Source organism: Falco peregrinus, chromosome 3 (assembly GCF_023634155.1).
Source record: "Falco peregrinus isolate bFalPer1 chromosome 3, bFalPer1.pri, whole genome shotgun sequence".
NCBI classification, from domain to species: domain Eukaryota; kingdom Metazoa; phylum Chordata; class Aves; order Falconiformes; family Falconidae; genus Falco; species Falco peregrinus.
The window spans coordinates 90662490-90674364 of record NC_073723.1 but is presented as its reverse complement, the minus strand read 5'-3'; the positions used below and the strand labels follow the sequence as shown (position 1 = coordinate 90674364).

The window sequence follows — 11875 nt, the reverse complement described above, 5'->3', positions numbered from 1 at the left end:
TAAATTCTCCCGTGTGTGTCTGCCACTGACCATGGCCATATGAGGGCAGAGCTTTGTAACTGATTAACAGGCCAGAGTAGGTTATTTTGGAGGAAACCTGAGCAGATGTGCAGTGGTGAGGGGGGGTGAAATAACACTATGGATTATGATCCAGTGGCTCAGTGTATAAATTGCTGGTCAAGGGTTGTGAGGTAAGTTTTGCTTTGTGGGAAATTGCTTGTAACAGCCCGGGTACTCTGGTTGCTTATACCAAGACAAGGATGCCACGGCAACATCTGACTGGAATACTAGTAGGGAAAATATCAGCTCCAGCTAATGAGACACTAATCCTTGTTAATATATGATCTATATCCCAAAGAGCAGAGATAGTGGCAACAACTTTTACGTCTGATTTTGTGAAGCCAAATAATATAGACAGCTGTTGTTCTGGGTTTGAAGTGCAGTATACAACAGATAAGGGTCACAACAAGTATAACCCCCAGGTTCCACCCTTAAACAGTAATAGTGATTGGGGAAGGGTAACAGATCACCCTCTAAGTGTGAAAGCTAGAAGTCACCTTTCCCATTTGTCCAGCCTTTGTGGATGAAAAGAGACTGACTTCACTGCAGCAAACTCAGCAGTTTAGTCTTGCTTTGCTCTAGGAAAACCAGTCTTTTTTCATTGAACGTTATAAATAGAGACATACTTTTCAATCTCCTGTGGAATCTCTCTGGCCCCCACTTGTCCACAGTGGCAAGCTACTTATCCTGGGGGCATTTAAAAAGCAACAGCACAAATCTAGGGGTTTATCTTTCTGTGCAAAGAGGAGAGCAACTTTTTCTAAGCTTACTGTTCTGGGCCACACTGAGTTACAGAGACTCGGCCCATGTTGTTGTACATCTTTCCTTTAGATGTTGATGTATTGTTGGCTTATCTGTACAGCCCTCTGCTCTCTCTGATAAGTTTTAAGTGAAGAGGGAAACTGCTGAGGTGTATATCTGAGTTCCTGAATCCATTCACAATGACATGAGAAGGAGTGATTTAGCAGGAAAACACAGAGCCTGACAGCAAGGTGTTTTGCTCAGCTGTTTCTGACAAGAAATAGAAATTACAGTAGAAAATCCCCTGGCACTTGTCAGCCCAGTCCCATGAGCCTGACCTTCCCAGTGGCATACTCCTACCTCCTGACCACTCCATTAGCTCTTCCGAACAGGATACAAGTGGAAGGGAGAGCAGAGGGCTGTATCGCTGTATCAAGATTTAACCCCTTGTTCATGGCTAAGTGCATGCTGGATCACAAGCCGTCATTACTGTGTCAGGCATGTTTTTTGGTTTACAACTCTGTGTCATAACACACTGCTCAAATTCTACCCCAGTCCCTGTGGCTTAAACTGTGTAGGGTCATAGGAGACTCCCTCTTGCCCTAGATCATCAAGTCCTACTTTTGGGGTGCAAATGCATCATACAGTCTCTTCCACAAACTAATCAATCTCCATTAAAAAGTAGTTAAGATCTTCCTGCTCTCTTTCTTCTGTCTTCCATTAGAAGCCTGGTCGCGAATCAGAATGCACTGCCGGGTCTGATTTGCAGGATAAGTTTATTTATTACCTGTCTTTAGCCTCTGGCTCTTTGGCTTGAATAGTTCTTTTCCCTATCTCATGCTCACAATGTTTCACGTGTTCATAAAAAGCAGCACTGCCACCTGCCAACCTTTTTCCCTTTTTTCTTTTCTAGGCTAAACAAGGCAATCTTGGTGTCCCCTTGTAACATAGGGCTTCCACTTTTCTCTAATAATTTTGGTAGCTGATATCTGAACATCTTGTACATCATGGATGCTTGGCTTCTTAAGCTGGGCTGTACTTCTCTCAGAATTTTCCACCCTCAGATACTTTTCCTGATCCCATTAATTCAGTGGCATTCAGAAACTGCTTAAGTACAGTTTAAGGCTGTACAGAAAGCTGGCTGCATGTTGAGCACCACAGGTTAATCCCTTTGAGGCCAAAAAGCCATTCTGTCTTTTCATGGTAAGGTCAATGAACATCATTTAGAGATTGTAACCCCTGGAAAACAGCATCATTATTGATTGGTACTGAATTGGTAACTATGAAAATAAGTAATATAACAGACCAACACAAATAGCTTAATTTCTTCCAACCAAAAAGCTATTAAAAAGCTGTGAAAGATGTTTTAAACTGTGTCAAGCACAGAGACACTCTTCATAAAGAACTTCCATTATTTATATGGGTTATCAGGTGCAGTTTGTAGGCTGATATCTGCAAATGTGCATGTGGAAATGCTAATTTGAAAGCACTAGACCTTGTATGATAGTCAGTAAAATAACCTCTGGGCTCTCCACATGTGTATACCACCAGTCTGTACACATGGTGATGCTGCCCATTTGAAACTGGGACCACTGGCAGTGTCTCTTCAAGATTAGACTAAAATCTCAAAGGCAGGAACTTTCTTCTCTATTTGTGTGAAAAGCTTTGTGTGTCTTTTTGACACCTTGTAAATAATATAACAGGGCTCTGCTCATTTTCTTCCTCATATATGAGCAGTTTCTGTCAGAGCAATAGGTAAGAGAGATAAACTCAGTAATATATCAAGATTAAGGCTGGATGTTGGGGTTGAGTGGTGCAGACCTTTTATTCTATGCAGACTGTAGCTGAGAGCTGCAGGTGAAGCAGCCATTTAGACTCTGAAAATGCTTACTTGTTATATTTGCTCTTCCCACTCACTAGAAATCATTCAAAATGAGCTGGGAGATGGAATTAACAAGAAAAATACGACTATAACCATAGAATGAGCACAGCTACTTGAGAAAATACAGATGACTCATTCAGGATCGAAGAAAAGATACTGAATGATAATTGGAGCGTTATCTTTGCAGGTCAGTTGTTTTCTCATTACCAGACCAGCTGTCCAAGCAGTCTTCTCACAGTCACCTCTTGGCTGGGGACATAAATCTATCCATATAGCTCATACTGGTCTTAGGTTTTTTTCTTATTGACAAGAATGGGGTAGCCTACCAACCTTTATTGCTCTTGTCAGCCCAGGAATACTGACTGTGGCATTATAGATATCCTCAAGAAACAGAATTTCAGGGCCCCTGCGATATGTTTTCTGCTGTAGTGGTTTTCACCCCTGGGATAGTTACGATGTATGATGCTGATGTGTTGGGCTTAACGGTTACCTCAGCATGTTGCTAGCTATTCTCTGCGTGGAATTTAAGATCCTCTCTCAACTGCACTGTCAGATCAAGTTTTCTCTTCTAACATCTTGGTGTTTAGTCTTTTTATCAGCCATGAGCCAGTGGTGGAAGAAAATGATTGCAGAGGTATGAGGGTGCTTCTCTGTCTCTTTGACCTGGTGATCCTCAACCAGTGCTGTTGGGGTGGCTTATTGTACTCCAACATGTTTATCTGTAGAACACCTGACTATAGGGGAAGGCTTGACCTTTGACTGGTTTTCTTTTGTGTGATTTACTTTGACTTTTAACCTGTTTTACTCTTCCTGGCATACTGTAACAGATGGAAAGCCAAGATGAAAAAAAATATTAAAAAAGACCAAGTCTGTCTGGCAGGGTAGAGTGTTTTCACAGTCACTGTCCCAGTTTCATGAAGCTTGTTGTCAGCTGGGTGAAATGCAAAGTCTCTCTTTTCAGAAGGAGCATACCTCCTGAGACAGTACTGTAGGGAGGGCAGTGGACACAGCCACTTTTTGCTGGAATGTCAGGAGAAGCCATGCTGGATCAGAAGAAAAGTCCATGTGGGTCAGTGTCACCAATTCTGGCAGTGGCCAGCTGCAGACTCTCAGGAAAAGAACTATAAGGAGCAGAGCAAGTGCAGAGGGATACCTCCTTGAGAAATCTTCCCTGCTACCAACTGTAGGAGATTCTCACATCAGAGCTTATATTGGCCTCTTTTATGTTTTATAAGTGATTGAGATAGCCCGATTTTAAATGCAGCAAGAGCTGTCACAGGTTCTGCTACCAAATTATAGAGGAGGTTGAAACCAGAACCTCCTGCTTTCTCTGTGTCCTGTCACTTGCTTCTGCTCTGCAGCAGTTACATGCACTGTCTGTAGGGGTTCCCCCAGACTCAAGATCTGACTTCTGTCTAGCAGGCAAAAGTACTGAGCATGCCTGACATACAAGCTATGCTGACATTTCTGCAATACTAACCATAATTCAGATGCTTTCCTTAAGGGGTGGTGGCAAGAGGAATTGACTGAGGAGAACGAAAGCCCATGGCAAAGGTTAGTGGAAAGCTTTTTCTGCATCTTTGAGGTTCCCTTAGGTGCCTCTTCTCTTTATGAGTTCAGTTGTTATACCCCTTGTAGTGCTGGGTGCTGATGGTACTTGTGCAAGCGAGACAAAAGATGGAAGAAGTAACCACAGATTGCTTGGCCCTGTGTCAGCCATTTATCTTCACTGGTGTGGGGATTTCCCCGCTCAGTAAAAGGAGATTCTTCAAAAGGGTCATCTGGTCTGAGTGTATCCTCTGTGACTAAAGCAGTCCAGCTATTGACTGCTGAGGTTCTGCTGCCTTTCTGTCCCTCCCAGCTACTGATTTGTAAATACCACCGGCATCTGCATTAAGCCACACTCCTCACATGATGGATGTAAATCAGAATAGCACCTGCACTATGGCATTTAATCAGCAGAAGTAATTTAGGAGAGCAACTTAATTGTTGTTACATAAGTGAGTCAGATCATCACAGACTAGCTGACTGGTTGCTACACAGGGCTCTGACTTGGGATTTTTATGTCCAACTGTTTCTAAAATGAAATCAAAGAGGGTGAATCCTGGCTAGTGCTATGCTGCATTTCCTCTTTTTCTTCACTGTATTCAATATACCCCTTCCCACCCACTGCTTCTTCCCATCAGGGTCTGTCACATGGTAAATCTACTGAAGGTCTTGCATTAATCATGCCCTAGTGAATTATCCAGCAACATATTTCCTCTGTCAGTCAACCTCCACTTTGAAATGATAAAGCCTGCTTGCTTGTGACTACTGCATATCACTGGTTGCCTTCTTACTAGTTTTAGTAGCAGAATAAATGGATTTAGACCGCTTCATTTGTAAATCCACAGCATATATCCACCTCTCTCCAGTTCTTGAAAGCTGGAAGTCCAGATGAAGCATAGGTGATGTTTTCCAAGAGCCAATTTAGAAAAGCCTGCTTTTGGCTGTAGCTTTGTAGCACTGCCCTGCCCTCAGAATCAGTCAGGATCCAGATGAAGTTCACCCTTATGGTGTGATGCCAGTACTGTAAAATTGTCATTAAAGAATTCCAGATACATTTTTTTTCTTCTAAGAAACTGTCTTGAATTGATTGAATTAAATCAGATATAACACCCCAGCTGTGTTGCATGTGCAGAGATTTCAGTTGTTAGCTCAATTAGTTTGTCTCTATAAAGAACAAATAGAATGCCTAGCCTGTAAGTAAAGAAGGAATATGATAAGGTAAAAAGAGAAAGAAAAAAGTTAGGTAATAGATCATTTTCATGAAAACAGTGTTTTGTATGTGGATTAAGGAGATAATCTCAAATATTCTGATGCATGGTGCCAGAATAAAAAAAAAACTAATCACACTTCTGTCTGCATGACTGTGTCTATTAATGTTGCAGATTATCCAAGAGATTGCAATTCTTTTATTACATTCCTTTTGTGTATTTCAAAGCACTTTTGCATGGAATAATTTTACTCTTTCCCTGATGTACTGTCAAATTATTCTCTTGTTGCTTATGTGGATTTTTCCCATAACAATGAAGGAGGAAAAATAATTTTAAAGGCAAGTGTAATTATAAAAACAGTAAGAGTTTGCAGTGGAATCTGGGATAGGGGCAGCGTTATTATCATCTTCTTGATAGACTGAAGACACTAAGTCCCTTTACTGTCCCTTTTATAAATTCCTCTTCTTTCCGCTCCCTCTCCTTTACCTGTGTTTTCCTCTATATGAGACTGATCCATACTCTGTGGAAGTACATGTTCCCCTGTTTCCTTCAAAGGAAAATGCCCTGCAAGTGCTAGTCACAGGCCTGCTTCTGAACACCATTAACGTGAAGGAGTTGAGGAATACCTAGGTCCTCTTTTGGGGAACCATGCTGAAGTACTAGATATTATAAAGCATTTTGAAGGCAATGAAGATACCTTTCTGATACCTGAAGGCCTTTCAGATACCTAGTGCTTTATATTTATAAGGGGCAAAACTCAAAAATTCCTAGGAGTCAGCCAACAGTGCAGCTGGTGGGAAAAAAAAATAGAAGCTTTATTTGTTGGCTTAGGCTCAGTCATTTAATGGTAGACTACAAATTGCTAATAGCTTTTGCTCCTGTTGATGTCAGGAGCTGGAGAGGGGTACTGTGTGGGAGTCCACAGTACCTGGTAGCACTGACTTTCACTACATAAAAAAAATGAGCAGTGATGCTGGATGAGGGCTCACTTTCTATCAGTCCTGCGCCTATTTCTTAATGCTTGAAATGGAAAGTGTAGTCATGCCGACACAAGACTGTTCTTGTTTTCCCAGTGATGTTAGAGTTAGAAGAGAACATTTATTCCCCCTGCTACCACCGTCTCAATAGCAGGCTACTGTTTTCTCTTAACTAGTTCATTCCCTTCAAAGTTTTAACACAGCAGATCAGGCCAGTTTTCTGACGCTCTGTTTTCTTGTGGGTGTGCCAAAATTTGAAACAAGTAAATAAGCCTTTTCTTTCTAAAAGGACAGCTTCTGTTACTGCTGTTAATCTCCTGTTACTCTGCAATTGCTTTGTGAAGAGCATTTCACTAGGTAGCAGTAGCCCACTTTTCCATGCTACCAGCCTTCTTACCCATGCTCGACACACATCCAGTACGTTTATGAGCTGTTGTAGTTAATATTTTTTTCCCCCTCAAGTTCTGGTCCTTGTCTTAGGTTGTGCTTTTTGTTAACTCTGAGGGTAGTAGCTTTGTGTGTTGTAGAGCTTCTCATTTTCTTGAATTTTGCGTGTTTTCACAAAGTGTCAGGGCCCTGAGGGCGCCTTGCTCTGCCTGACTCTGGTTCCTGTCACAGGGCCTGACCCTGCTCCCCCACCTGCAGGCCCATGTCCCAGCCCAGCCTTGGCCCATCCCCAGGGAGGTGCACAGGGCTCATAACCCCCCTGCCCGCGCATCCCGGCTCCTGGAGGTGCTGGTGGGATGGGCTGTGGCTGCTAGGCCCTGCCATGACCCACCCAGGGAGCCCCCAACCCTCCTGGTGCCTGGCCCCAGGGAGCCACCAGCCTCCGCAGAGCCCTGACATCGAGCTTTGTGTGGCCTTTGTTTTTCAGTTTTGTTTTGAGTAGTATCTTGTTATTTCTATCATGTTCACAGTGTGAAGCCATTGTTCACATTTCCGAAGCTCAGCTGTGCTCTGGGTTGAGTTCCTGTGTTTTTACAACTCCTCCAGAAATCTGCTTCCTTGTGCTTGGTCCAGAGGCATAAGCACGACCTGAAAAGTGCTCCTGTTCTTTGCATTAAAATGTGCACAAAGCTTTCGATTTCCCTGCCTCTTGCATGAAAGCGTCTCTGCCAAGTTTTTATCTGGTGTGCAGGCCTCTTCCAGCTCCTATAATTACATTTCATAACCCCCTGTACCTGAAATAACTAAAAGCTCTTTAAAATGTCAAATGATCAGAGTCAAAGCCTGTCAGGAATGGAGCTTGTCAGAGACAAAGCTATCTTCTGATTGCCCTCCGCTTTGCTGGCACCCATTTCTTGCTGATACATAACGAAGCTCTGTTTAAATCCTTGGCAGCAGCCTCCTATCTCTCTATTTCACATGAATTTCAGCTCTGGCTGGGGCTTGAATCACTCCATTCTCTTAAAGTGTTTTCTGAGTTTGCTTTACCCACAGGACCATGCATTATTTGGGAATCGCTCACAGCCAAGGACGCCAACAACAGCCTGGGCCATCCAGGGTATGAACCCATCATCTCAGCCTTGCATGTGGCCAGACACCTCCATCCTTTGGCTGCCTCTTCTCAGGATGCGCAGAGCACATACAGCTCCTCACAAGCCTATTGGTTCTGCTGAATGAGGACAGGTGGCTGTCAGGAAAGCCAGAGGATCTGCTAAGGGCAGGCTAACCGTTAAGTCTGTTATTTACCCTTGTAGGAGGTTACTTCTGTGCCATTCCCATAAATCATTTCTCTTTCTGTTGTTTGAAAGTGAACAGTCCTTTTACAGTTCTTAGTCCCGGGGCCTCAGTTCTGTAAGCAATGTCAATTTTATACACGTGCAGTTTCTTTGCTTGTTTTACATGTGAGTTACCCAGGTAAGAGGAGCATCTGAATGAAGAGCTCCTTCCTACAAGTTTCTCTGTGTCTCTGGGGGAGTAATATCTGGGTCACTCTGAGCATGAAGCCCTTCCTTATGCCTCTGATAAAATGAACGGGCAGATTGAGCTCTACAAGATCAAACGAGAGATAACAACCACTATCAATCATTTTCCTTTTCCTAGAAATAGCAATTCATCTAACCCATCTAGGGCTTTCGAAAGACAGAAAGGCTGTGAGAAACAGATCCGGCTTCTGCCCAAATCTCAAGACAAAAATGAACGTTGATAAATGTTTCAAAAGTCGGTGTCTCACTCAGAATTGCTCTGCTGGCTGTTCCTCTGTATTGTGGTACTTTTTATGCATCTTTGCAATATTCTAACTGGGAGTTTTTGCTTTAAGACATTTACTGCCCTTTGCAGCCAAGGCTTTCAGGGACCCGTGTCCTGCTAGTTTAAGCCAGCACTGCCCTCTTCTGGAGATGACATTAGGCCTTTTCAGTAGGAGTGATGGTCTTTCTTAATTACCAGCTTCATCCAGGACCTGGCACTAAGTCAGCAGAATACTTATTCAACTTGTATATGTTAGTGGAAAGCATGTGTAAAGTAGTTCTGCTTAGGTGTTTCAGGACATCAGCACATCAAACTGAAACCAATAATACTCTGACAGCTGCAGTGGAAACACTTGAGTATAAAATCAGGTGTGTTTATACCATACTGGTCTCTGAATCTTAAGTTTTGGGAGCAGGTCCTTATTTGACCCCTGCCAGAGGGTCAAAAATTTCGCTAGGCTGTGATAATTTGTCCATACTGAGCATCTGCTCCTCAGCTGCCTTACAACCACACCACTGCTAATCTAGTGTCTAAATATTTCATCAGCCTTGCTTCTTTCTGACAAGGTCCCTTTCAGAACAGGGAATAGGCACTTGTAGTTGCTGGAGAGGAGGGCCATGAATCTCAGCTGCCTTGTCAGGAGGAAGCCCAGGTGGCCACAATGTCTGTGTCTGCTTTGTGTGGGCTGGATGCGTGCTGTCAGATGCTGTGGTGTCCTGGCCTCTCGGCTATGGCTGTGAGGGGCTGGGTGTGCCTGGGGTGTGCACATGGACCTGACAGCTGGTAAAAAGTGCCACAAGTTGCACAGCTGAAGGCACAGGTGGTACTTTGTGTAGGTCGTTCTTGTGAAGGTCTTGAATTTTAAGTTACCTATAAAATTGCACAGCCTTTTTGAGAGCAGTTTATCTTATGGGTTGCGATGTGCTTAGGTGGTGGGAAAGGCTGAGAAGCAGAGCTAGATTAACTTTATAACTGTCACCAAGCCCAGATTTCACTTTAAATATTTTATATGGTGCATTTTCAGCCTGGAAAATTTTTTACCTTCCTGACAGTATTGAGTTTCCTGAAAAATATCATGTGGGGTAAATAAAAGGAAACCCCAAACCAAAACTCATTCAAGTACAATGAAAAGTACAGTGCTCTATCACTCTCTAGTGATTTCAGCCAGGAATTAGTGCTTTTCAAGAATCAGTGACAAATGATTTACAATATACTTGCATCGTCTAATGCATGTTATAATGACAGCCACACTAAGTGACTTATACCAAGTCATTCAGTGCCTCATCTATAATTGAGGATACCTGATGTCTAATTGCAGCAGTCAACACGGCTGTTTTGGTATGATTGTCTACTGGGATTGCTAAACAAATAATAACTAAACTTTTTGTTGATGTTCAGTAGAGTTTGAAATAGATGGATTCTATCCTTTATTTCGGTGAACTTCCTAAATTTAGACTTTCCAAGAAGAAAAAAAAAAAAAAAAGAGTGAGCTAATTGGTCTTTTAAAAATTATTATGCCATTGGCATGTGGAAACATTGCATACAAGACTTATTTTGTAAGTTTTGCTTCCTGATTGGTAACACTTGGGAATTCTGAGGAATTATGCAAATGGTTGAAAGTGGATATTCATCCAAATCAGGGCTCCAAGTTCTGAATTTTTCAGTGACTTTCAGTAATTATCACTAACTCTTTGTCCAGCAAAACCTTGACACTGGTATACTCTGATCTTTCCCTTTCAAGTTGGCCATATTTTTAAGACAGAAGAGTCTTTCACAACATGTTTTGGAAATCTTCAGCACAAGGTGATTGCCTTTCTGATTTTCCTACAGACAACAACTGTTTATTTGTCTTTTCATTGTCTGTTGTGTGAAAAGATATGTACAAGGCTTCTCACATTCGGCAACAGAAATCTCTACTGCCAGTGTAAATTAGGAGTAACTCAGTCAAAAGCTATGAAGCTCAACTGGTGTGAAACGGCTCTGAAGAATTGATTCAAGGGCAATTGGAGTTAATGGGAATGTTCCCATTGACTTCCATGTGCTTTGAAGTATGTCATTTGTAATGCAAAATAAGTAACGGACTTGTGGGCTGATGGCAATGGTGAGGAGAAATGTTCAGATATTAATTTTAGCATGGGGAGAGCAGTTATCCTTAAGTCTTCGTGTAGTGTCAAAACGGAAAAGGCAGTTTCTCTTCTGGGTTGTTCTTCCCTGTCACAGCTCTTTGAGTCAATAATTTGCATTCACTTCTGCTCCAGTCCTGACTGTCTGATGCCTTCAGAACACCACTGAATCAGTAAATCCTCACCCTTATTAGTAGTGTTGATCAGTTCAAATTCTGTTTTAATGGCTTTGCTGGCAACACTTTAATTGAAACTACTGAAAAACTCATGTAAATAGTACCCAAGTATGTTTTAGTTAGGATTAGTCATACTGGTTATAATCAGGTATGTATTTCTTACAGTAGGGTCAACAATATTTTCAGTAGAATTTTCAGTATTTAGGGGTTTGAAAAAGCTATGAACATACACAAGGAGTCAAGGACAATCCTTCTGACCGCACGGATTCTCAGAGATTCTTGTTGCTGAGGTACCTGCAAGCGCAATAGATTTTGAAAGAAAATAGTATCATTAGGGATCAGAGATCTCTTTCTTTCTTTTTTGGTTTGTGGTTTGCTTTTTTTTTTTTTTTTTTACTTTTCCTTAACAATAGGTAGTCTCGAAAAAATCTACAAACAGCCTCAGCACCAAAATGGCTGCTCAACTCTGAGCTAAGGGGGACTTTCTGAAAAAAAGAGCAAGGTGATGCTTCGAGGGCTGTGCACTGCGCACTACAGCTCTGCTCTGCCTGGGCAGATTTTGTTGTGATTTGTCATGATGTAAGTGCATTTTCCTTTTCATCTGGCAGAATAGCGTTAATTTCTCCTGCAGTACCATGTGAGAAGATGAAAAGTTTTTTTGCTCCTGTGCAGTATACTATAATACAGGCAAAAGCTGTGCAGGCTTTTAAAATTATGTTTGGCCTTCATTATGTCACGAATTCATAGTGTTTCATAGAGACTTTATAATATTTCTGTGGTTATTACAAGCAATCAATTACTGTGGAAATTATAGATTGCGCTTGAATGTTTGGAGTGAGAAATTATAGATAATTTCTGGCATGTTGGTCCAGTTTCTATGGTAATCTGAATAAGTGTGAATTAATTGCCTGTTGTTGCCATGGTTCTTTATGGTAATTCCAGACTCTCAGTGTTTGAAACATACCAG

General features: G+C 42.0%; 1 long non-coding RNA gene across 2 annotated transcripts in view; it reads left to right on the top strand.

The window, feature by feature from the left end:
• LOC129784176 (uncharacterized) overlaps positions 1–11875 on the top strand; it is a 52865-nt gene continuing 40990 nt past the window's right edge. For both annotated transcript variants that reach the window (XR_008746621.1, XR_008746622.1), the window contains exon 1: positions 1–191. This is a non-coding gene — a long non-coding RNA (uncharacterized LOC129784176). The remainder of the gene's footprint in view (positions 192–11875) is intronic.